Consider the following 26,895-nt stretch of genomic DNA (forward strand, 5'->3'; position numbering starts at 1 on the left):
AGCTTCTGCCTCCCACCCCCTCAAGTATTTCACCAACTATAGCCTACAAAGGGCTGGTAATGCCACCCCACCCGTGAGCCTGGTTCAGGTTTCTGGAATATCACCAGCATCAGAGCCCCAAGCTCCCAACCTTCCTGGGAGGGAGGTCCAGATATATAAAGAATGGTGAGGGGGAAAATGAAAACATTTAACCTGAAAAAGGAATCTTAGAATTATTCTTTATTTTTAGGTTAGAAGCCTGACCAATAAATAGAGGTTACAGGGGCCCAAATTTGCACCAAACAGTAAGGACCATCCTAATAATCATGGGTTTATACTCAGAATGGGCTGCTTTTAGGGTTAACGGGTTCCTGTCACTGCTCATGCTCAGGCAGAGACTGTAGGACTCTCATCATGGCCATGATAGAGCAATTTCATGACTTAGGCAAGAGTTGCCCTAGATCACCTTAAGGTTTCTTCTGACATCCTGTCATCTTAGTGCCTTACAGGTGACAGATCCCAACACACTGGAAGGGAGGGAGGGAGGGAGGGAGGGAGGGAGGGAGGGAGGGAGGGAGGGAGGGAGGGAGGGAGGGAGGGAGGGAGGGAGGGAAAAATTCCCAAATTACTTATATTATGGTTATTAAATTCTGTTTTCATGTATGTAACATCAAGTTCACCTTCCTATCATGTGTTGGTTGGTATGGTGTTCTTTTTTTAGTTAATCTGAATCTATGGACACATGGAAACTAAGATTGGGAGAAGCAAAGAGTGATTAAGTGATTTATATAATATGTGCAAACATGTCCCCTGCCCAGGCACTGGGAAAGTAGGTATCAGGGATGTAGGAAAGGGTTAAGGCATATTTTCTGCACTGCAGTATTCAGGCTGGGGTGGGACATAGCCAGGTAGGCAGATCCCTAAAAGAGAGGCCCCAAGTGGTTCAGAACTAAGAGGAGGGCTGGGGTCACGCAGGCACAATTCCCGAGGCAGAAATTTAAATTAACTAACTAAAGTAAATTGCTAATTCCTGTCACACTGTTGAAAACATTGCTTTTAACCATTAAATCAGTGTTTTAAAAATAAGAAAAGGTAGGTTTAGAAAAGAAAATGTTGTACAGTGCTTTTTCATCGTTGGTATTAAAGGGATAGTTTATCATTAGCAAGTAGAGGAAGTTAACTACTGGTCTCCAAAACTGTCATTTATGTTTGAGTTGCTGCCTCAGTCCCTGATGTTTGAGATGCTCCAGACTCTCAGGAAAAGCATTTTAGGTTTTTAGAAAGCGTTTGAAAACCAAATACAGGTTCATATGCAGTTCCAAATACACATATGTAGGTTAGGATGGTCAGAGTGCCGGTCGTAATTGTTGGGTTTGTAGTCTTCCCAGTTAGATTTTATTAAAGAGCCTAAACCCCTGTCCTAACAGACACATATACAGACACATATCCATTTCATCATATAGCAAATGCCTGTTCTTGGCAGGAAAGTCAAGAAAGTAATATGCTGAGAATTGGACATTCAGCCCACTGGATGCAAAAGTCCATTTTACTTTCAACACACGACCCTGAGCGGCCCAGACAGACTGCGGTCCCTGCTGATTCAGAGGCACACCCTGTCCTTCCCTCCCGCCGGCCCTCCCTTCTGGGCATCAGTGGTCATGGTACAGTGCTGCGGTCCAGAGACTGGCCTGAAACTGTCCCACCTCGCCCTGTGACAGCCTGAAAATCACACTTGTTCAGCCGGCCCCTGATAACTATCTGTTCACTTCACATCTGTCCTTTTTGCACAAAATTCAAGTGAGAATTGGGTGGAGGACGCCTCACCCTGGGTTGCTTCCGCTGTTGTGATGACATCGGGCAGGGATGGGACCTCAGTGATGACCCGGCCTGTGCTTTCCTGTGGTGCTGGTCTCTCCGCGAGCGCGCGGGGGTGGCTGAGCCCCAGGCTGCCCCCAAGAGGGAGAGTGGCTCTGAGCCTGGCTCCCAGGAGGCGAGTCCATGGCGCCACCTTTGTGTAAGAAGAACCAGATGTTTTGCTTCTGTTCCAGTATTACAGTTAAAAGTCTTCTTCCTTCTCTAACAGTGTTAGTTGTGCTAAACTCTGTATTTATTAAGAGGGAAAGAATAGAAACATCCATAATAGTCATTCTGCCATCTGTTCAGATAATTTATCCAAATATTTAGATTAATTTAAACAACCCTCTTGTCCATCTACAAATATTGCCAGTGTGCCGGTATGTCCAAAGCTGAAAATATTCGTCAGAGGTGACGTTGCCATTCTCTACTTACACCCCATGGGCTCCCGCTGCTTGCCGCCTTCCTCTCCCTTTGTCTCTCCTCCCCTCCCTGCCAACGTCCCATCCCCGTGCCCCTCCATTCGCTGTCGCTCAGAGGCCAGGTGCTGCTCTGCCAGCCTTGCTAACCTCTCCTGCATTCACTCTCCTATGTCTGCACCTTTGCTATTGTCCCAGACCAGGCCTGTGGTTTTGGGATCTGAAAAACTCCACTTGGCCCAACCTTTTGCTTTTTATAGGAGGGAAATGACCCAAAGAAATGACGTTGATGGTACTGGCTTTAGGACAATAGCTTGGCTCTGACCATACCATCACCTCTTTCCAGAACTACACACCATTGCCCTGCCAGTCTCTCTCCATTCCCATCCATCCTGTACGGATTCCAGGCTCTTCTCTCTGACGCAGTTTGCGCATCTGGATCCCACTCTTTCTTCAGGGCAAACACTGAATGCTCCACTTTCCAAAAAGCCTTCCCTGTTTCCCCTCAGTTAAAAATAACCTCTCCTTCACTGTAGGAGCACAGTTGTCCATCCAGGAGTCTTTTCTGTCACCCATTACTTTGCATAACAATTGTGTGAATACACATTGATCTTCTCTGCTGGTCTGGAGCTTATTGAGAAGACCCTAGTGTGCTTGGCTTTGCCTCATCCAAAACTCTTGCCCCTGGCATTCACTCACCTAGGACCCAGAAGGAAACCAATCTGTTCATATAGTTTCAAGTTATTAGCCAGTATACTTAGGATGCTGTAATTTCTCCAAGCCAAATGCTAATTTTCTGTTCATCGTTTTTGTTATATGTAGTTGAGGCGGAGGCCAATTATATTATTTTGGTTATAATACACAGCCTAACTGTTATGATAAACAATGTAGCTTGTCACCCACTGGAAAGCATTTTAAATTAATTATATATGGCTGGATTTATTTGACACAAAAATATAAAACATCAAATAAATAAAATTTTTCTTTTCTAGATCAAATCTCACTCACCGCCCCCCAAACCTGCCCAATTCACACACAAAGGACTCAGATTGTCATTGAAACTCATCAAACATTTACTGCCATCTTGTGGACAGAGAGATGTTAGCGGGACACCTTCGTGGAGTGAAGAGATCATTTGCTTTTCCTAAGCAGCCTCCACTGATGAAACCACAGGAAACAGCCTCTTCATTAATTAAACCATTTGCCCAGAAAGCAGTTAGTCAAAGCCAGAGAAGCCTTTGTTAATTGTTCTTTATCATTACAAAACCCTAAAATGATTGTCAGGAATATGAGTACAAATTATCTTAATTTTCTCCTTCCTAATATCCAGGAAGGAGTGGGGGTGGGCACAGGGGGATGTCAGGAAAAGGCGACTGGGTGATTTTTATAGGCTTTGCTTCATGAAGCAAAAAAGCCCGAGTTGTTTTAATTAATGCATTAGCAATTAGTAGGTTTCACCCCAAAGTACACAACTCACTGTTGATTCAATAGTCTCTTTGCCGAATTGTTCCCGAACAAGTTGATGTCACAGCTGCAGAAATGTATGTGTCAGTCACCACATGGCGATAAAATCGGAACTCCACAGAAGGTCCAAACAGAAGCCTGTATTATGGCCACTCACATATTGGAATTTAAATGTATTCATAAGAAATGGTCGTGAATAGGGAGAATGAAATGAAACGTTAAACAAGAGTCATTTTACTTCCGGTGGGCACTGGGGGCCCCGGCCCTACATACCTTTCTTTCCTTTGATTTTTATGGGTAAATCGGTTACCTACTTCAGGTGGAACAGGTGCTTTGGAATATGTTCCTTCCATTTAAATATAGCCTGTATTCAAATACTGAGCCAGCCGGACCACATCTACAAATGTGTTCGTGCTGTTAGTATGTCTCCAGGCTGCTTAATTGCCTTCTGTTGGGCCTGTCATGAAACTCATAAGTGGCACTGAACTTGTCTTAAAGAAGTGATTTCTTATATACATAAAATTAGAACTGAAAGAGAACCAGTGACACTCCTGTGAGTGGCACTTTCCCAAACGTGAGCTGCATGTCCCCTTTCCTGCTCCGGTTTCCTGGGGGTCGGGATCACTTGAGTTTGCACTTCTTTGTTTCATCCTTGCCTGCCTGTGCTAATCTTTCTAGAAAAGTTGTTCAGAACTTAGCTGTCAGATAAGGCCATGCCCAACAGACAGAAGACAATTGCATATTCATTTATTAATAAATTGAACCAGACTGTACCAAACTGTACTGACCACTTACTACGTACCACATTATCTGGTGGGCCTAGGGCTGGAAAGGTGCAAAATTGCTCCCCTCCAGCAGCTCAGGCGGAGAGGAGTGAAATAGTAAATGGTTACGGAAACACCTGATGCGTGCGATGCTGGAGGTGTCTGTGTGGGGTGACCAGGAGCTTGTAGTTGCTGGATGTAAGGTGCACCAGGAGCAAAGAAGGGGTGACGGTCATGGAAAAACAGAGGGAATCCATATGGTAGATGAGCTTGTTTCCGTATTGGGGAGCAAATACAGAAGATAAATGTGAGGGAGCGAAGGCTGGAGTTTGACTAACCGTGAAAGCCTTCTATTAATCTCAGCTACAGTGATCAAACCCTGAGTCAAGCAGTGGAAATGCGCGAGAGCGGGCAGATGAGGGAGACACAGCAAGAGCTGTTGACAGGTAGGACACAAAATCTGAAGGTGCTATGTTGACAGTGGCGGCCAGGTTTACTGCTCGGGTGACTGTGTGAAGTGTGGTGCCATTTTAATGAGTGAGGAAATAGCACTTTTGAGAAACAAGTGTGAGGTTTGTTGTGACCGGACTCACAGGCCCAGAAACTGGTGATGGGAAAGTTTCAAGATGGAAGTAGACGTCACCGAAGAGGAAACCCGAAACACGTTCATGGAATTGTGTCATCAGACGACGGATGAACTTAGCAAGAGACATCTTAGAGAGGCGAAGTGATCCTAAACTGGAGTGAAAGGGTATGAGGAATTTAACAAGGACAAACCAGGAATTCTCTACTTTGGTTTCATACTAGAATTAACTAGAATCCTTAAAAGCTACCAGTGGCTGGGCTGCATCCCAGGCCCAGTGAAGCTCCCTGGGCTCGTCTACTGCGCAGCTACGGTGAGACCACTGGTATCAACTCTTCTTCTGGAAGCTGTCATGGACGGAAAGCGACAGAGATTAACGAGCACCGTGGAAGGTGGCGTCAAAGATGAGAGCTCTCTGAGAATAAACTAAGGGACAGGTACTAGTTGAGAGGAAGGAAAGGAGACAGGAAAGGGAGTATCGGTGGTGAGAACCCTTAAAGGAAGGGGGGAGAACGGGAGGGCATTTCCGATGAGCTCGGCCTGGAAGGAGAGGTATCTGGAGGTGAGGTTCGTGGGAAAGATGGGCGAACACACGGTTAAGCGTGTAGGCGGGCGGAGAGAAGACGCTTCATTGTCAGCTGGGCAGGAGTGAAATGCGTCCTCAAACAGATAAGCTTGAAATGTCTTCTGCTGACAATAAACAAGCTCGTTAAGGGAACCTTTGAGGGGACGTCGCAGGAAGCCTGAGTGGCAAGACAGACGTACAGATTCCTTCCTATTCTTGCTCTGTCTCTATTTCCCTAGCTCTCACCCCACCGCGTGTCGGCCTGTTCTCAGCTCAGAGTAGATCTTGCAAAGCTAGGTAGTGTCCTCTTTCTACACCCGTGACCATTTTGTCATCTTCATCACCTCCATCGACACAAGTTTTCATGAGCGTGTGACCACAGTAAGTTTCAGGGGAAGCCCTTAGGCCTTGCGCTGAGCTCCATGCACCTGTGACCTGACGAGTAACTGGGACAGTTGGAGGCGCTAACCCTCAAACACGGGGCGACGCTGTCACGGTGATAAAACTCGCTGCGTTTGCCCTCTGTGTACTCTGTGCGTGTGCGGTATGTTTGAAGAGCTCAGCACTGTGTCTGTCTCTACCTTTTGTCCCGTAACAGTTTTGCCCAAACAGAACCATTCGATTCTGATGTGGCCTAGAAACCAGCAGCTCTGTCGCCTTCCTTCGGGCTGCCCCCACTGTTCTCGAAGCATCCCCGGCGGTGAGCATCTCTGCCTCGCTCTGCCGCGGAGGCAGTGGGCTGGGCAGGATGCCGTCGGCCGTCGCGTTCACCTTTCTGACCAGTGCGGCGAGGCTGCGCAGCACCCGCGATGTCAAGTCAGTGAGCGAGCCCGGTCTAGGGCCTCTGGATGAAGGGCCAGCCTGGTGCCCCCAGAAGCTGTCTCACTGGCTGGACTTCCACACGCAGAGTCATCCCGTGGTTGGTTCAGTTCCGTTGACCCTGAACCGGAGAAGTTCACATAAAAGCAAAGTGGAGCCTTTCGTGATTAAAGTGTTAAAACTTAAAACTCTTAACAAGGTTTACCTTCAGCTTTCATTTCATGAAATAAACATGATTCACAATAAACATTTATGATCCCACACGTGATCCGTTAACAAGATGATCGTATCATCAGAAACAACCTGAGCCTTTGGGAAAAGGCTCTAAGGAAATATAACCCCAATCAAAGTGTCGTCTTAGCTATCTTTCAGCCCCTTCTTGAAAAGCTGTATGTTGTAGCCGTAAGGACAGATCATGTCTGTCTCTGGAGTCAGATTCACTGCCCCGCCGGCTGTGTCACCCCTGCCCCGAGCCTGTCTTCACCTGCGAGTGGGCAGTCACATCCGCCACCCCGTCCAAGATCTTTGTCATGAAGTGTTGAAATATTGCAAGAGGAGCCATGAATACGGCGCCCGCCTCCCAGTAAGGGCTCAGTAACATGAACTGTTCCCGCTTTCACTAGTATTAGGGGAAGAGTTCTGTTGAGGGCAGAGAAAGTGAGAAGTGGGATACAGTCCTGCAAGAAGGAGCCGAGGCTTTTTACGCTACTGCATCCCCGAAGGGCTGCCACATGGAGGGAAATTCTCCCGCAGCCTGACTCAGGCTGAGTTCTTCCTCACCTGAGCTAGGCGTTAGTTTGCTCCTCTCTGTTTGTGTTCACTCTAAAAAGGCTGACTCTGATAGTGTTTCCCCTTCCTATTTTATGCTAGAAAGCCAACCCCAAATATAGGACCCTAGGAGGTGCTTTTTCAGTATACATCCTGCACCTGGCACCCTCTGATGTTCATGTGCTTTATTTTCTCTTTGCCCTGTTTTTGTTTTTATTTTAAATCTGTATTCGTTGTATTATTATTTGCAACTGTGTAAGCTGCTTTAAATAATTTGTTTGCATAGAAGATATCCTCGATCAAAAATAAAAGATGGATACATGTATGTCTTTTTCCCCCTTTGGGTTGTAGTTTTAAATAACCCATTATTCATCTCAAAATTCAGCAAGTCAGACACTTGCTCCAGTGCCAGCCAAACCATCCAGGAGGGTGCTCCAGAATTACTGCAGAGGTCACCTTTAGGCGTGAATGGACCGTGCATTTAAAACGGCCCATTCATTCTGCCCTTGGCACAGATGCCGTGGCGGTTAATTATTTTGATGCTAATATCTGTGTATATCTTTTTTAATGTGGACACCAGACTGAAAATTTGGATTGAACCCAGTAATCAACAGATGGCAATCACTTGGGGTCATGGCTGTCCTGGGCCAGCTTTTCACCGGTGACTGTTAATATAAGCCCCACTCTGGCCTGGCAGCCCCTCCCCCAGTGTCTGTATACCCACCCAGAACCACCCCACTTGGCAAGTCTGTGACTGTTCTCCTTAGAGGAGAAAAAATGCCTGAAGAAGGATCTCAACGTGAAGATTACAGCAATATTTTCCCTATCAGTGAACCTGAAATGCCCCATATTTTTATTTCTGAGTGTTAAGTGACGTTTCTGAAGCTCTCCTTCCTGAAAAGTATCTGTCTCATAAGGAATCAGTTGGGAATAGCATGAAGAAAGATCACAGATAATTGCAAAAACAGATTTGACCTGTGTCAGTAATAATTGAACGAGTCAATTTAATTTTCCATTTCTTTATTGAACACACATTCTTTGCAAGTCGCTGCACATGCTACAGGATGATGGCTCTGGGTGCAACGTTGTGTGGTTGTGATGTATAATACTGTAAAGCCTCACAATGAAGATTTTCTCCTACTTCCCTTTACTGTTCTGAGCCACATTCCTGCAAAAATAAGTAGCAGCTGAGGGCAGCTCTCACCCCAAAAACAGCTCAGTCATGCACAAAATCTCAGATTCAAAGTAGCTTGGTTGGGACCTTTTACTTGAGAATGATAGAATATTCAACTCAACCTGAATTAAGCAAAAACAAAACAAAACAAAAATCGGGGGTAGGGGGATGGGGGGTTATTGGTCCCTGAAAACTCGAGGCCTGGAAGCCACTTCAGAATGTTGTAATCCTGTGGCTCCAACGGTGCCATCAGGACTGCCTCACTCCCCCAGGATCTCCAGCTGTGCCCATAGGTGCTGGTTCAGGCTCTGTCTGCGTAGTGGCCTGGCAGCTCCAGCCTTGCTTCCTCACAGCTGGGGAAGGAAAGAGGTCTTCTCTGTCACAGGGTCATCCCTGTACTCGTTTGCTGGGACTGCTGGGACACAGCATCACAGGCTGGGGGCTTAACCAACAGAAATGTACCCTCTCACAGTTCTGGAGGCCAGATGCACAAAATCAAGGTGTCATCGGGTTAGCTCCTTCTGAGGACGGTGCAGGAAAATCTATTCCCTGCCTCCCTCCCAGTCTTCTGTAACCATGACTTGTAGATGGCGTTCTCTCTGTGTCTTCCCGTCATATTCCCTCTATTCATGTCTCAGTATCCAAATTCCCTCTTTTCAGGGAGAGGGACACAGTGATATTCGATTAAGGCCCACCGTAATGACCTCGTTTTACCTTGACTACCTCTGAAAAGAACCCATCTCCAGTAATGAGTATGAAGTAATGAGGGTGAAGACTTCAACCCATCTCTTTTTTGGGGAGAGGGAGGCAGTTCAACTTGTAATAATCCCTAAATCAAAGACAATGTAGGTGGACAAAAAATGATTGATTAACCAGTTCTTGGTCACTTGAGCACCCCAGAGATGGGAGCAGCATCGCCTAAGGGCAGGTTCTCTAAGGAAGGATTAGGCGACTCTGCCAGGGAAGGGGGAATGGGTGGTGGGCAAGCAAAACAATCTTATTACACTAAGTATCATGAAGGCAAAATAGAAGCCAGATCTTATGCATATGGACTATCTATGAGTAGCCAAAAAATTACAAAAGTATATGTACGGTTATTATTCATATGGAATCGTAACATCCAAATTTCTCTCCAGCACCCCATGGGTTTAAGCCTTGCATTTGAGCAACATTCTAATGAGGTGAAATTGCATTTGGCTGTTTAAATGCCAACACAGGAGAGAGTAAATCTAACAACAAGAAGACAATACCAATGTACAAGACAAAGAACAAAGGTATAGTTGAGGAGCCAGGGAAGGACATGGTATCGCTCTTGGCTGGTGTCTGGTCATGGATGAAGGCAGGGATGTTGAATACATAACAGGTGTCTTCCCATCCCCTTCTCATGTCACAGTAAACATGAATCATTCAGGCATTTGTTCCCACTGAGCCTCGGTAGGACTCAGAATCGAGGCTGTGCGGTGTGTGTGTGTGTCTGTGTGATTGACACGCCCAGGAGTCATGGCACACGTCCTCTCACCCACACCTGCAGCCCTGTGCAAATCCTTCTCAGGTCAGGCTCCGGCAGCTTTTACCACAGTCAGAACTGGCTCAAGAAATTCCAGCCACTTGCCCTCTTGACCTTAAAGCCTCCTCTGAGCTTCTGAGAATCAGCCCCAAGACAGCTGCTAACCTGATCTATCCTACATTCATCTTGTTCCTGGATGCTTGTTTTCTATGCATGCAAATATGCACAGGCCACATATTCACCAGTATATAATAACATTTTAATTTCATGTAATAAATCCGTTGGCTTTGGTGCGCTCTCTGTACTGGAAACAGCCTTCTCTATGTCAGCTGCATACTTCCAGCTTCCAGAGGCTCAAGAATGCATTTTCTGACAATGGCTCAAGATACAGGCTGGTCTTTTGCCAGCTTTCTCACTGTTAGTTCATTTCTTTAATAGCATCGTGGTGAGAGTCTTTTCAGAACCGAGGGACTCCAGCCTCAACCCTTTCTATTAACTAAAAAAGCCTGAATAACCCTCCATATGGTGCTGCCGTGGCATTTGATAAATACCTTGCTGGTTATTTATACGAGTTAATGCTTATTTTGACAGGTTGATCACATTAGTATGTATTGCAACCAAACTTTTGTTGTAAACGTCTTCCCACCGCTCTCTATGGCTGGGTCGAGTGATCTACTGAATCTCTGCCACAGCAAACTTGGGGGAATTGAGAAAAAGGAAAGTGCGATATAAAACAAAAGCAATCTGAAAAGCAAGAAAAGGGACAAGACTCTATTACAGGCCCGGGCGAATCTATCTGTACCTTCTGTCAGCGGGGCTCTGGACTGAAACTGCTTTAACTACCAGGATCAATAAAGGGCAAGGCCTGGAGATGGTAATTATGCTAATTGGTGGTGATGAGGAAACTGGCAGGCTGAGGGACAAGCAGACGGTGCCTCAGGAGAAGTGGACACATTTGTTAAGGAGGGACGTGGACCTGTGATGAGGTTTTTCCTATAATCGGCCTTCTAAGAAATGCCAAATGCAATGGTCCACATCCCTTGAGTTCGTCCCTCAGTAGGAGGTTCTCCCAGGCACTTCTGAACAAGATCAGAGAAATCAAACCCTCAGACTACAGCAGCGCACGAGCACTCGCTGCAGGCGCACACGCACACTGAAAGTTATGTTCACTGAGGCCATGGATGGCAGAGCACCATCAAGAGGAGAAGGGACCAAAGGCAAGTGGATGGGCCACAGAAAGCCTCTTGTAGGTACCGTGCTTGGGGTGGGGCTTTGACTGCAGAGAGGGTGAAGGCCTCTCAAGGGAAGAGGCTGCTCTTAGTTAGGAAATTAAGAATCTCTGACATAGAAGCTGCCTCTTTGTCATTATATTTGTGAAAAGCACCCTACTAGATATGGACGTATAAACGCTCTCGAGTAATGTCTCCATGTATTAGTGGATGCTATCTTAGGACTAGTGACTTAACCAGTAAACCACAGCGTGTGGATAGCTACCAAGAAAGCAGATGAGCCCATTGAAAATTTAGGTTCATTACATTACCAGGCTGCCGTGAGATGCTGAACTTTCTAATAAACCTTGACCAGTAAAATTGTACACACAATTTTCTTCAATCATCTGAATTATATTTAAAGCTCAAGTATAAATAAAGTCTAAGTAAAATTTAGCCAAATACATGAATATTTAGAAAGACTAGTAGAACCTCTTGGAACTGTAAATATCAATTTTATTTCTCTTCATTCCATTGTTATATCACTAGCTCTAGTTGTGAAAGAATCCTTTCCCCAGAAACTAGACTACAGAATAGTAACTAAATTTTTTCAATTCTTTTTATTCCATGAGATGGAGGGAATCATAAATGCCCCACACATCCCGTGATTCATATTTCAGTGTTTAAGGAAAATTGTGAATTAAATGGGTCAGATAACGAAGGATGAGATTAACCATAGAGCACTGGGCTCCCATACATATATTTTAAAAACAACGTACAAACATCACAGTAATGCTAAACACTGTTTGTTTTGTAGCTGTGAATTCTGCGAGTTGAGTGTTCCAGAAAGTTGGATGGTGTAGAAAGAGACCTGAACTGAAAGCTGTGATAATAAACAAGTCATTTCCCCTCCAAGGGCTGGCTACAGCTTTCACTCTGCAGAAGGGCTGGGGTGGAACAGGGTAGTGTGACCTGGATCATCTCCAAGAGCCTTAGACTTGGAGCATTTCCTAACAGATACTGGAAACTGGGACCAGGAAACATCTGTTTGGGGGGTTGCATAACTTCTACCAGCAGGGGGCAGCACTGCTCAGATAATCACTCTTTTTTTCCCTTCCTCATTTGGGGAAACCTATGAAAAAAAGGAATTTATCTCTTCAGCCCTTAGCAGTTCAGTAACATATCAGTGGGCCAAAGCCAAAGAGTGTCCTTGCCCCAAAGGATTTGCATTTTCAAGGCATCAACACCTACCCAATAGGTGTGCTATCAGCTCACATTTCCCATGGACGCTCTGCTCTCACTGATGCTGTACTTAGTTGATTTTCCTTTTTATCTTGGTCTTCTCTTTATTTCCTACTCATTCTTGTGGAGAGAAGAAGAGGAATTTTATACAGAAACCTATTATTTAGGAAACATAGGAATTTTTTGCCAATCTTTCTCTCCCCAAAATAAAGACTTCTATTTGAAGTAGAGTTTGAGATAGAAACTTGTGAGGCAACTCTTGAAGAAGTGACACATTGTGGAGTGAAGAGCAGAAATGAAAACATTTCATGGTAGAAAATCACTCTTCCGTTTGTTAGGAAATGACCCCCTCCCCCCCAAAAAAAAGCCATTAATTGATCAGTGCTGCCCCCTGCAGGTAACAGGAAATGAGGCCAAAACACTTGAGAGTATATATACTTTATTCTCTGAATCCTGCTTGATTTTAATGATGTAAATATTTATTTAGAACTTAGTTTGCTTATAGAATAATACTAAATCTCATCTTCTCATTAATTTTTGAAACTCAAATTTGTTATTCGGATTAAGTTCGGCATTATTTTAAAGGTAATTTAAAAATTAGTAGAAAACATTTGTTCAATTTAATAAGAATGTATTACTCTACAATAAACTTTAATTCAGATTATACAGTGGGCTTTCATTTTGCTGAAGTATATACCTTTGAGAGTCTTGTCTATAATTGGAGGCTGTTTTCCATAAAACAAGAATTAGGGGTGGAGGCTTGAACATCTAAAGATGTTACCTAAAGAGCACCAGGGCTGTGGTCTAGAGCCTGCTGTCACAGAGAAGTGCAGTCGCCTGCGTGAAATCGCCTCTATCTGCTTCCTTCTTTGTTCTTTATCTTTCCTTTCCTTGGGCATGATTCATATGCTGTAATCATTTCAGGCAGGGTTTCGTAATGCAAAACACCTGTGCTTTGCGCTAGACACACCAGGGTTTTAAACCCCACTCTGTCACTTATAATTTGTTCGACCTTACGCAAGTCATTTTTGAGCCAATTTTTATCATCTCTAATATAGGGAAAATAATAATACCTATCTTTGTTGTGGGTTGTTGTGAAAGTTAATTGAGAAAACACGTGAAGCTGTAAAGAGCATGTAGTAACCAGTTGGTAATGGTAGTTAGAAGATTTTCCTCAAGGAAGCTTGTGATAGAAAGTCTCCAAGATGCTTCCCATCAATTCCTTCCCTCCTTATGGGCACCTGCTGCTCCTCACATCAGAAGGCAGAGTCCAGTTCTCCTTCTCTGAATCTGGCCTGGCCTTAGTGACTAGTTTGACAGCATACAGTAGAAGTGAAATTCTGGGACTCCCAAGGCTAGGTTATAAGAAGCTTTGCAGCTTCCAAAACTACAAGTATCTTGTATGCTTGACCTTGTGATGATCTTTCAGAACCCAACCACCAAGCTGTGAGAAGCCCAGGCAACATAGAGAAGCCATATGTAGACATGGGCCAGCTTGACAGCCCAGCTGAGCTCCTGGTCAATAGCCAGCATCAGCTGCAGGCCACAGGAGTGAGCCACCTTGGACATCCAGCCCACACGGGCCTTTAGACCCCTCCAGCTCCAGTTCCTATCCTGCTGCAGCCACATGGCAGATCCTGGATGAGCACTACCCAGCTGAGCCCAGCACATCCACTAGATGATGAGGATAGTCATAAATTGTTATTTTAAGCAACTGCATTTGGGGTGGTTTGTTATGCATACAATGACAGAAGACAGGAACGAAACTACAGGAACATTTTCTGTAGTAAAGAGCCACTAGTCAAAACCCAGAGAAACAGCTAGGAGAGGGGATGTTACTGTAAGCACTTATCTGTAATTCACAATTTTGTACCTTACATCATTGTTTCAAAACTTCCAGAAAGGTTTGATTAGATTTTGAAGGGATATGTGGGGTTCAATAAATATTGGTTGGCTGCATAGGGAATGAGTGAATTGAAGTATGTTTCCTATTACATAAGTCCTCTAGTAGAGAGCATGTAATGACCAGGAATTAATGAGGAAGTTTCATTAAGAATCTATTATTTCTAAGCCATGTAGGGATATAAGCCCTATTTCCAAGCAAGTTCAAGTCTTATAAATAGCAAATAAAGGGATATTAGGAGCAATGACAGTGTGCTGACTCACTCTGTGGCGATGATGGACAGAACGTGGGCTGGCGATGAGGAAATGCACTTGGGTTGACAGGCTAGGAAAAGTCTTTCCATGTATGAGACTCACACTGCATGATGTGGAGGGCCGGGTGGGTGACAGAAAGGGGATTCTGAATGGGGAGATGTTTGGGAGCAAGGGCCGAGAGCTGGAAGCACAGTGGGTAAGAAATAAACATTCTGTGGTGGGAATTAACACCTTGAATGTGAGCAGGTGCCCAATATATGGAATAAACACAGGGCACTAAGAGGCCAAAAGCTCAGCGTGACCAGAGTTTCATCAGGACCGCAGAGCCCATGGGCTCCCTTCGTTGGGAACCCAGTGTGGACTGGGGAGGGGAGTAAGGGCAGGGAGTGAGCTGGGACGTGGGCCGAGAAGCCTCAGTCCTGTGGGCTTGGAACTGTGTGGGATGATCCGCATCTGGTTCCCTTGACCTAAAAACTGTGCTTGCAAGAACTGGAATGGAGAGCCACTCGTTCAGGCTGAGGGCGTATCTCAGTGTGGTGAGGGCCCCATCATAGACGTGCACGGTGCCGTGGGCATTTTCAGAAGGCCTTCCTTTCCACGGCAACCTCATCAAACCCAGCGAGGCTGGCAGGAAACTGCAGGGAGGGTGTGGCCTGCCCAAGGTCACGTGACTAGTCTTCCACTTACAGGTCAGGTTCACCCCAAACCATTCTGCCCTCTTCAGATTTCATTTCTGCCAAGGCCCACCGGTGTCTCCAAATGACCTTGTTTACAGCGCAAAAGGATGCTGTGAGGCTGCTCGCCAAAGCTGTTTTGAGGAATGGCATATTACTCTGTTAGAAATAATGATACTGATTACTAGACCAAAATGCACTACGTCTATCACGGAAATAACTCAAAAAGCTATTTTTGTGGGTCACATTCTGTGTGATAAAAACTGTCGTTTTAGTTGACTTTAAAGGACACATCCCTCTGTAAATCCATACAGCGCGCTGTGTTCTCTGCTGAGTGTGGCACCTTCCACGGAGAGTATATAAATGACTCTGGTTCCAAATGGAGGTGGAGCCGATAAATAAAGTTGACAGTTCACAGAAGAGGTCTTCATTACTAAATTATTTGGGAAGGTTTGTAAGTCGGGAAAACTAATCTGCAACTAATGCCCCTTTGGTGCCACTTATCCCGTATCCATCTTTCCGCTCTGAGTTTGAAAAAACAAGAACTCAGAGTTTTTCCTCCCCATCATCAATTACAAATAGGTCTTTTTCTCTCTCCGTGAAATTGCATTTCTTATAAATTGCCCTGTGCCGATGCCTCGTGAAGTAAACATCCCGATTCCTGAGGCACCTGTGTGCCTTAGATGCTGAGGGACACCGACCCCAGGGTGCTGCTAGAGCCGGGCTGGCCCGCATGTGGTCCAACTTGAATGGGAGGCTGAGGAGCCACGTGCCTGGTCACAAAGCTGTTGGTCCACATTCCACATTGTTGATCTGTAGAAACTGGTTGGCTTGCAAGAAGCTGATGGCCAGGACACAAATTAACCCAGTCTCCCTTCTGCCCAGCCCCGGGAAAAAACGTCTTTCTGAGCCCGCATGGTGGTTAGCTTAGGGTCAGGGGCCTGGGGTAGCCCATATGTCAGGAGAGCTGCTGTGCTCACCAGAGAGGCAGGGGCCATGCATGTCCCGCTGGGCCAGGTCCCCTGCTTGGGGCTCTCAGCTAGGAAACTATTCCTTATACACAGTTTAAAAATCAGAAAGAATTAGCTATGTATTTCACTGTCACTCATTTGTTAGGTGACATAAAGCATTGACCTTTATTTTGAAATCTGAAAGGGCCATCTGGGAATACCCACAGTGATGCTTCCAATTAACTGGGCTTAAACATAATCATTTACACTGATTTTGACCATGTGGAAGAAAAATATAACCTATGAAGATAACCGATACTTTCTCTCTTTATTCTCGTGTATGGCTGCACGTATGCACTCCTGTTAGGAAAACCTATTCAGTTTGCTGAACAGACTGTGTGCATAGTAGAAGTAGCTTGATGTACTTCACATCAGATTGTTTCTGGCCTGTGTAACTAACTCACTTTGGTTTCATTGTATTTCAATGATTCCAGAAAGGGCACAGCCAACACTTGACTTAGGACATTTTTATGTAAAACGTGTGCTCCTTCAACCAAAATGAGCCCTTTGAATTACTAAGAACTGAAAACATTATCAGTTGTTTGATCAGGCTCTGGGAAAACACGAAGGCATCAGCATCCAGCTTGCCAGAAGTCCTAGTATCCTGGGAGTGCAATTTAGTGTCAGGACATAGAAGTGGCTTGCCTTTTACATTTGCTCTAGAGTCCCAGAAAAAACTGTAATTGAACTTCCTGGTGTCTCCTGAATTTGGAAGGCATTGTTAAGGATACAGAGGATGAGCCTTGGTAGGTGGTGGTTCCTGAGTTTGAAAGAAGGCGGTGGTGCCTCTTTAGATTGTTAGAGCCAGACCTGGTATTCTGTTATTGGCGTGTGGGCTGAAGAATGCCTGTTGCCTCCCTTGTCGGGTGACTGCAGGTGCTACTGTGACATTTACAGATCAACCCCAGCCTTACACTCAAGGCAGAGGGAGCAGCTAAATACAGCACTGACGCCATGATCACAGAGCTTCAACCTGATCTCAGTGCCCTCACATTGCAGGCTCCTTGTCAGTAAGCCACTCCCCTCCTTCTTGCCTCCAAAGAAGACTGGACCTAGCACATCCTTTTAAATAGCCCCTTGCACTTTAGACGGGTCTCTTTTTGAGATAGCTCGGTTTTTAATTTTTTTTTTCAATTACAGTTTGCATTCAAGATGATTTTGTATTAGTTTCAGGTGTACAGCATAGTGGTTAGACAATCATATATTTTACAGTGTTCCCCCTGATGTTTCCAGTACCCAGCTGGCACCGTACATAGTTATTATGATATCGTTGACTACATTCCCTGTGCTGTGCTTTACATGCCCGTGACTATTTTGTAACTACCAATCTGTACCTCTCAATCCCTTCACCGTTTTCACCCAGTCTCCCAACCCCCTTTTCCTCTGGCAACCATCAGTCTGCTCTCTGTGTCTCTCTCTGAGTCTGTTTCTGTTTGTTTGTTTATTTTGTTCGTTAGATTCCACATGTAAGTGAAATCATATCATATTTGTCTTTCTCTGACCGACCTATTTCACTTAGCATAATACCCTGTAGGTCTATTAATGCAGAAGATAGCTCAGTTTTAATACCCACAAACTATGCTTCCACAGACAATGGCTCAGTTTACTGAATTGGCCTTAACAGAGTTGGAGATTATGGATCCTGTAATTAGCTAGTTTGACTTTTATTTTAAGTACCAAAAAATAAAAATCATTTTTTTCCTTGACTATTACCAGGTGTTGGTTTTGAATCAACGTATTCAAGAAATGTATACTAATTAGAACTTTCCAACAACAAACACTAATATTTGACAAAAGCAATGTATTCTTGCTAGAGAGTGACCGTTGGTGGTAGCAAGATGACCAGTTTAAGGGGTTCTGTTTTTTATGGTTAACTCCCCCCCACTCCATCTTAATTGCTTCTCTGTATGTACTTCAGGATAGAGGAAAGGAAGCATATGTCAGAAAGGCTGAGGCCTGATTTTAATGTAGAGTTAGCCAGAGGAGCAAATGATGTCTTTGGGGCTCAAACATGCTGAAACTTTTAAGTCTAAGAAGTTAGACTAGGCATTCGGATGAAACCAATGGACAGTTCTTTTGCCTTAAATGTTCTATGAGAAGGTTCCATGAAAGATGGGATATCTACATTGCAAAGCTAGGAAGGAGTTTGAGAATCTAAGTCCTGGGCACCCCTATCAGTGTCCATCACAAACAGGGTTAGCACATACCGTAAAAGCAGGAAGATTCTAGTAACACAACATGGGGCCAAACTACACTTCAGGATTCTATGTCATTGCTAAGAGTGGATTACAAATTTGGAATTAATCTATTAAGCAACTATTGCCCAAAAATTTAGACCCCATTGCTATCGCATATTTTATACTACATTTTGCTTGACTTTTTTTATATGGGTAGATTTGATTTCAGAAAATATTTTGAGATCATCAGAAACAAAAAGGCTTTCTATACAAAAGGTGACTTATTTTCATGATTACTTTAAGCTTTTTTCCTTGAAGGGAGGGGAAGGGAAGAGACAACAAGATAGTAGAGAGATGGAGCCAAAAGAACTATAGACCAGGGACAGGTCACGGCATGTCCATACCTAGCAGACATGGTTCAGGAGGCTGGCTCAGGACTGATGTGTCCATCAAGAGGCATCATCCACATAAAGATCTGGGTTGTGAAGTTCAGAAACTTATCTGTACTTAGCACTGTGTCTGTAGTTTAGGGAAATTGCCATAGACAGGCCATGGTGCCCAGGACCCCATGTCTTGATGCTCTGAGTTTCTAGGCATCAGTAACTGAGAGAGGATTTCTTCTCAATTATCCTTTCCAATTTTTAAAAAAATAGACTTCTCACTATTTTTTTTATGTTTTAAACTGTGAGATATAATTCAGAGCAAAATATAAAGAAATATGAGTTACTAAGTAAAGCACTATCAGCCAGATTGTATTGGATATCTGTCCTCATCTGACTTCCCACTTGTGTCAACCTCTGTTTATTTAACCTTGGCACAGTTTCTGTGTTTATATAAAATAAATCAATTGAATTTTCTAACCTAGAGGTTGGCCTTTCCTGTACCTTCTCAGTAGCTCTAGCATCCGGCAACTTTTTCTAATATTTTATCCAAGGCCCTCTTAAGTGTTGTCTGTTTAGCCTTTTACCTTCTCTATAAGAAACCAATATGATTATTTACAAGTTAGAGAAGAGCATTGTGATGTAATGGACAGGCCAGGGACTTTGAAGCAGTTCAGCCTGGGTTTGAATCCTGGTTTCAATTCTAAATGTTTCCTGTCATTGAAATGTTCTGAGATTCCTAATTTGTAAAGTTGGAGTGAGACCTTGCTTATGGTTGGACAATTAAATAAATATGTAAAATTCTGAGTACGTAGAGAGGTTGTGGTTTTCTACTCCCACTTCAACCACATCCACTGTCTTTATTATTTCCCTGGGAAGTCCAAGTAACTCTCTGAACTTCAGTTTCTTCATTAAAGCAAAGATAACGATCTCCACCTCACAGGGTTATGAAGATAATGAAATGCTAGCATTTCTAAAGGGCTAGCACATGGCCTGTTTTCAAAACTTTGGTTCACAATCTTTCCCTCTTTGCCCCTCTTCTTAGCAATAACAGGACTCCTAGCAGTTGCTCTTATTCCCAGGCCAGTAGTTCATTCTGATCCTGAGATTAGTCAGAGCCTGCAGGGTCGCCTTAAACATACTTGAAATTGGACCTGATGTCTGGACTTGTGTCCAGAAGAGATTCACACACCACTGCCAGATTTGCTGGGTCTGAATCAATCTTTAGGTTGCAGAGGAAGCAAAAAACGTGTGCAGCCTATGTGTATCCCCTGAGCAGGGCTCTCTCCTTTTCCTCCAGATCCCCTTCAAGGCAGCGCCTGACACGAGTCGCAGAGGCAGGCAGTATCCCTGGACCCCTACCCTTCCCTTCAGGCCTGTGCTGTTGTTCTCTTTGCTCAGTGATTAGAGGGTCTTTCCTCCTCTTGCTGGCTGTTTCCTGGCCTCACTCAACATTTTCTATTGACAGAGACAAAAACACAGACCACCTTTCCATGCAGACTGAGATCCTGTCCACCAAGGGCAGCCTGATACAGGACACGAGACAGCTGACCACAGCACCTTGACAATTGCCCCACACTGCTTATGGAAATAGAGCAGATTAAAATGGAGACATGCCTCAGTATACAATTTATCATCCACCCTCCTCTCTTGTTCTTGTGTTCTTTTTACCTCCCTTCTGAAGGGCACAGAAGGCTCCCTTTGTCTGTGCCTGTGTGGCTTCCTAGGGTGAGGAGTTAATGTTTTCTACCCGCTTTTGTCTATTTAAGATTCAGTGTGTTTACTCTGTTCACGCTTCTATGTGTCATTTAGGGAAGACTGAGAAATGTCTTGTTTTATGTTGTCAAATAAGCTCCAACATGCATGGTAGGGCTCTTGTTATTTTTATTTTTTTAGCTGCATCTGTCAATGGCCCCGGAAACTATTTGGTAATGGACATAGTCAGTATGTACAATCAATTTCAGGAATTGCTACACTTAACATTGGAAGGGAAAGGCCAGACTGACTTAGGGGATGACTGGGCCATGCTCATTGCCCTACAGGGCCTTTGATCATTGATCCTAAATGCATCTTTTTCTCTGCCATAGAATTTTATTTGGTCAGGATGTGCTCTCTATCTTCTATGGCCCAAACACTAAAATGGCAATGAACACAATGACCACTTCTAAATTGGAAATCTCACCATCTGTTGTTTCAACCAGTGCCACTTAAACCCTGCAGAGTCAGGAAACAACAGCTGTAAACTGCCCACCCTGGAGCCCAGTGGTGGGGACCAAGGTGATACCCAAGGAGCAAAGGCTTCTGGGTGACCTTGAGCCCAGGGATAAAGTCATACACAGCGCTAGCTGGTTCTCTACTAGTAACGCCTGCAATGTGACTCCACCTGCTTTACACAGAAAAAAATTGGCAGACTTGCCGAGTCCTCACCTCAGTGCTTGGCATCAGAATGAGAAGCTGGTGTGAGTCCCTGTCCTCAGACTCAGGTGAGGACTCAGTGTGACTTGATTTATATTTCCGTTCCAGCAACTTTGAGCCCCCAGTACGTTTCATTTTTATCATTCTTGGGCTCTGCTCTCCTTCCCAAGGTTGCACCAGATTGCAGAAGGGTTACATAGTGGCCAGAGGGTGAGGGGCCTTGGCTGTGGTGTCTCTCATGGTGTCATCAACATCCGACCGCCCGAACCCCAGGGGTCCTTTGACACCTAGCAGTTCTCTGCTGCTCCCATGCCCTCTTGAGGCATGAGGGTCTCTGTGGAAGCTGTGAGCCCGAGTTCTACAGGTTTTTCCTCCCTAGATAAACAACTAACTCTTCCTTCCTGGGGCCCTCTGCCTTCCCAGGGCACAGCCGGGGCGGCATTCCTCTCTGGGACCTTGGGACCTGTCCCTGCCCCAGACCAGGGGAAGCTGTTCGTCATGTGAGTGACTGCCACACCTCACCATGGCCTATTTCTCCAAGACCTTGTGCTCCTTTCTTCAAATTCTATCTTCCCTCTGGTAATCGGGCTTTTAGAAAACAAGAGCCAGAAAATCTTACAGCTAGATCTGGCTTCTGCCATACTGAGGCGATGAGGCACAGAGGGATGGAGAACAGAGGGAACATACAGAAAGGGAGGGGGGGGGGGGACACTAAATTCAAACCTCCAAACATTGTCATTAGTGTGTGCAGTAGCAATAAACACAACACTGCATGCCTTGAGAGGGCCTCGCCTTTTCCTCCAGAGACGAATGAGCATTTTATAAAGAGAAGGAGACTGTGGATCCTCAACTCCCCATTTGTGCAATAGACTGGGAGGGTTAAAGGTTTATTTTCAAGGCATCCCGGTTCATCCGTTACAGGTTGCCCTTAATAGCAGTTAGTTTTGTTGGAAAACATACACCGATTTTGCGCCCTCTTTTCTCGTAAACTGTTTGCAAATGAGTGAAAGTCGCTAAGCTTCAAGAAGGCTCTCATAACTGCTCTCTGTGAAAAGATGGCTAAAACTGAGCTGTGGAGACAGTTTTTGTTCCAGGGACATTAGTTGAGTCAGTCATAGGCCAAACTGGCTGAACTCGTGTCTCTTGATGTAAGAAAACAGAGCCTATAAACCCCCACACTTGTAAAATGTTAACGAGGCAGATGGTGCCAAAGCAAAAGTCATTTCCCCCTTACAAGTGGCTGTGCCCAAGGGTTCCTTTAAGAATAAAGACATCCTTTAATTAAAATATATGTATAGAATTTAATTTAAAACCATGGATTTATGTGTAGCTTTTCAAAAGCCTATCTATTTTGTACTCAGGGAAATGCATAGGACAGAAGCACATCAGATTTCACCAATGGGAAAGCACACTGCTCCCTGCCAGGCCTACATGGTTGTTTCGCATGTTTGGAAGATCGCACAGCATTCCAGTGACTCACCTGGGCCACAAACACGGGGTTAGAGGTGAGGCAGGACCCGCCGAACAGGTTCTGACGGCACCTGCGTGATGTTCGCACAGCAGTTCCACTAAGGGGGCCCTCCTCGGGGTTCGGGGGAAGAAAAGGAAGGAAGGACCTTTAAATATTCCCCCAACAAAATCACCTTTCTCCCTCTGAGAAGTTACTATTCTTTGTCCATTCCCCCAGGTCTCTTGGTTTGTAAATATTTTTTTTGTGTATTTTGGCAGTTCATCTGACAAGGTTGATGCTAATTTGGGGCACCAAGGAAATGGAGAAGATGTACCAAACATCAATAACTCATTTCCTGCGTAAAAGTATATAAAACGGAGCATTTTTTGAAAGCCTTACCCATATTAAAATAAGGAGGGAGGATCTCCCTGCAAGAGCAAATCTCTGAAAGTGGTACGTTCCACGTGGGAACGCTATGCTGTTGGCTTCTGGTTTTCACACTAGGCTTTGGAGGTCAAGGTCAGCAGTTGGCCACGGTACTGTTTCACTGTGAAGGGCCACTCCTCAGTAAGCCCTGCGCAATGAGAAACTGGCCAAGGAAGGAAACGGTATTGGAATACTCCGGGGAAGGTTTATTAAAGGATATGCAGTTTGTGCGTTTGAGGTTTGCTTTCCATCATAAGCTTTGACAACGTCGCTGGATCTAAATATCCAAGAAATGCTCATAGGATGAGGAAAGGTTGTAGGACCACAGAAACCAATGAGCAGCACTCCTGGGTCTCCACCGTCATGCTTGATGTAGACTCTCCCTTCCCTTTCCTCTTTAGCCTGCAGGAATGGTGGATAGGGGGTGTTAGATGTCCCCATTGACACATCTGTGTCTTTTGAGCGACCATTAGAGTGATCAGTACTCATGAAGACGGGTTGTGCCATAAGTATACATCTCATTCGCTAGGATATTTGGAGGAAGTTATTTCTTCTCCTGTCTCGCATAAGAAAAAAGTGAGACTATTGTAAGCACAGGTATTTTATGTGGCTGTTTAAAATCACACTTGACCTGTTCTAACAGAGCGCACAGAGGAGGATGAATCATTTAGGAGCTGAATTTGGTGAATTTCGCCCCCACAAGAATGCCAAACGTTGTCTCCCTGCACTGGCACCATTACGCTTGCATTCCAGATCCCATTCCTGTGTTCCTGTGCACACCTTAAAGTGAGCTGAGAGATTTATAATTATTAGAGTCTGCCATGAAAAAAAAAATGCCAGGAGGAACCGACACCACCCACCGTAGGCTTGTTCTTGGCACGGTGATGGGGGTGTGGTGCGTTTGTACACAGCAACAGAAATTGTCATGTCTTAAGTGGCAGTAATGCTAGGGGATACTTTTCTCCTTTGAGTTATGTTATTATCTCCTTGAATGAAGCATATCTCGGTTTTGAATCATAACTATAGGAAATGCCCGCACCCATCTCACCCCGACGTGCGTAAATTCCACTTCTCCCAAGACTCCCAGCGATGGGAGAACGCAGCCGTCAATATTGTGAAAGTGGCTCGGCTGACATGTTTGCCGAGCGCCGTGCTCAGTCATTTGAAGAGTCCAGGTGACACGTTTGACAAGGCAGAACAAGAAATTTACCCCTCCAGTATGGAGCGTTTTGCAAGGGAGGCTGAGTTCTGGAGCAGACTAATGGTGAGTCGAATGAACTGTTTAAATATCAAGGGCATCCTGCTGGGCATTTTCCTTGTGGCTTTTCATAACATTAAGATGAAAGGGGAATTTATAATCAAAGGACTCTAGTCCTGCTCATTATTTTAAAGTGAAACATGCCCTCTGCGTACCAAATGGCATTAATGATAAATGACTTGGGATGAATTGTTTGGGTGTAAATTTTTCTAACATTATTGATGAGCCATACTGAACGGCTTATGGGCACCCAAGACATGACCTTATTGAAGCAAAACGACTCCCCGACAGATAGGAACTGAAAAGTTGAGCTAGGTTTTCAACACAGATGAAGTGCTTCTTGGAACTCTGCATTGGATTGTTACTTTTGATCTTCTTGAAATGTACTTCTTTTAAGATTTTATATATACATGTGTGGGGTGGGGTGTGTGTGTGTGTGTGTGTGTGAAGAGCACCATAAAGCAGCATTGTAGTGTCTGTCTAAACCCAATTTTTATGATTTTTGGACTGGACATGTTCAGAACTGGTGTTTTCCTTTATGTCCCTGAGAACTGCTGAGTTTCCTTTAGATGAATTGGTCAAGTCCTAAAAGCCTCACAAAATGTCAGATTCCCAGGCCTTGGTGATCCCGGCTCTCATTTCACTTTATAGTCGAGTAAAACCGAACTTCCCCACCTTAAACAACCCAGAACCGGGCTACTGGATCGCAGACCCCACCCCTGTCCAGTGCTCCTTCACTCAGCATACCTCACTGTCCCGTAGTGTCAATTTTCATTTTGTTTTCTGCTTTCTAATGTGAATTTAAACTTCATCGGAAATGGAGGATTCTCTTGCAAACGTAGGCGTGTTTTAGATTGAATGGTATAACAGATTCTCTTCTGGTGGGAGCAGTGTGACCCATCAGTCTTTTCCCTGGCAGTTTGATCTATATTACCTGTGTTTATGACATGAAGTTGACTCCAAGAGCAAGTTAAAACATTGGTTTCTAGAGTAATCACTTCTGTTCATTAGAGTGCTCACTATCTCTGGTATCTTAGGTTTTCACGCTATATCTAGCTGACAAGCCATGTTGTATGCTTCTGGAGAAAGGAAGATCAAAAATACTATGTTTTTCCCAAATGTAACTAAAAAGGTGCAATTTTCAGGTCAATATTCAAGCTTTTGATACACCCACCTTTGTTTATCCATGTCATTCACTCGCTTACTTAGCAGGCATAACCAGCTGTGTTATGGAAACAACCATTCCTATGCTGCTGTAATGTTTAGATTTTTAATTTTTACTAGGAGCTCATTTTGACAAATTATAGAAAAATACAAAGGGTTTTTCTGCATGCTGTCTGGGCAGGAAGGAATGTCTATGCTCCAATGGGCTGGGAGCTGATGTAGCAGCAGCCTCTGATTGACTGAGGGGTCCTAAGACTGCCCATGGGACCCAGGCAGAGGCTGGAGCTCAGGAAATACACAAAGAGATGGGATGTAAGTGTCACTGGTCTTTTCCACTTTGACACCCTCAGCCCCCTGCCCAAGAGGTTCCCAGGTAGTCACATGAGAGAATGTCAGAAATATAAGGTAAACCTATGATGTAAATCCAAGCTCGCCTGTTGATCTGTTAAACCTCGATTATTCAAACTGCCATTTTGAAAATTCTCTCCTCTTTTGGAAGCTCTCAGGCCCCGGGCTCTGTCTCTGCCCCTACATGTTGTCAACAGTTCCCTTGGCAAGCGGATGGCCACTTGCTGCCAGGTCAGTGGCTCCAGAGACTACCTTACATCGCTGGCAGCAGCCCAGCATTCTCTCCTTAGCTCCTTCCAGGCTGTGCAATAGATCGACTACCTGCCAGCTCTGACACCCAGGGACAGGCATGGCCCAGGGCAGGAGAGACTGAAATTCATTAGGACCCAATGGCTGCTCAGGAACCTGTGTAAATCAATGGAAATGGAGTCTGGAGAGCCTGGTGTATTTTCCCAGTGTCTTTCTATCATAATTAACACACCCAACCTCCCTTGTGGTCAGCAAGTTGTTATCTTAACTGCATAGATTGTGAGACACAGAGATTTAATGACAGGCTTGGTGCTGTGTGGTTACTGAGCAAGGTGGAAGTGAGAGAGATAAGCCTCTGCCCTGAGTGGCTGACGATTTCATATGTAATGTTGGGCATGTCGTCTCTGCCTTCTCTGTCTGGAGGACCAGAGCAGCTTCTCCACCAGCAGTTCCCTTCTTGTTCTCTGTTTTCAGTGCACTAGACTTCTTGCATGTCTGCACCCTTGCAGACTGCCTGTGTCTGTTAGAGATTCACTCCTATGCTGGGTAATGCTTCTCCCAAAGAGGATACTAGAGACCCTTGGAAGTTCACATTTGGGAGCTTGCTCCCAAGTGCAGCTTCATATCCCCAGGGCTGCGTGATGTTCAAGGTCAGTTGATAGACCAGGTCCCTGCCCTGCACACAACACTGCACAGTGGTTATACAGGCCAGCTCAGCCAGGATAAGCTCAATAGGAGGTGCAGTCAGACTGGGTGATGTACAGTGAGCAGCAGTCTGCAGTGGGTGTGATTTGGGGAAAGTGGACACGGTAACTGGCTGTGTAGTTCTGTGTGGTCATCA

Source organism: Miniopterus schreibersii, assembly GCF_964146895.1.
Source record: "Miniopterus schreibersii genome assembly, chromosome: 6".
In the NCBI taxonomy this organism is placed as follows: domain Eukaryota; kingdom Metazoa; phylum Chordata; class Mammalia; order Chiroptera; family Miniopteridae; genus Miniopterus; species Miniopterus schreibersii.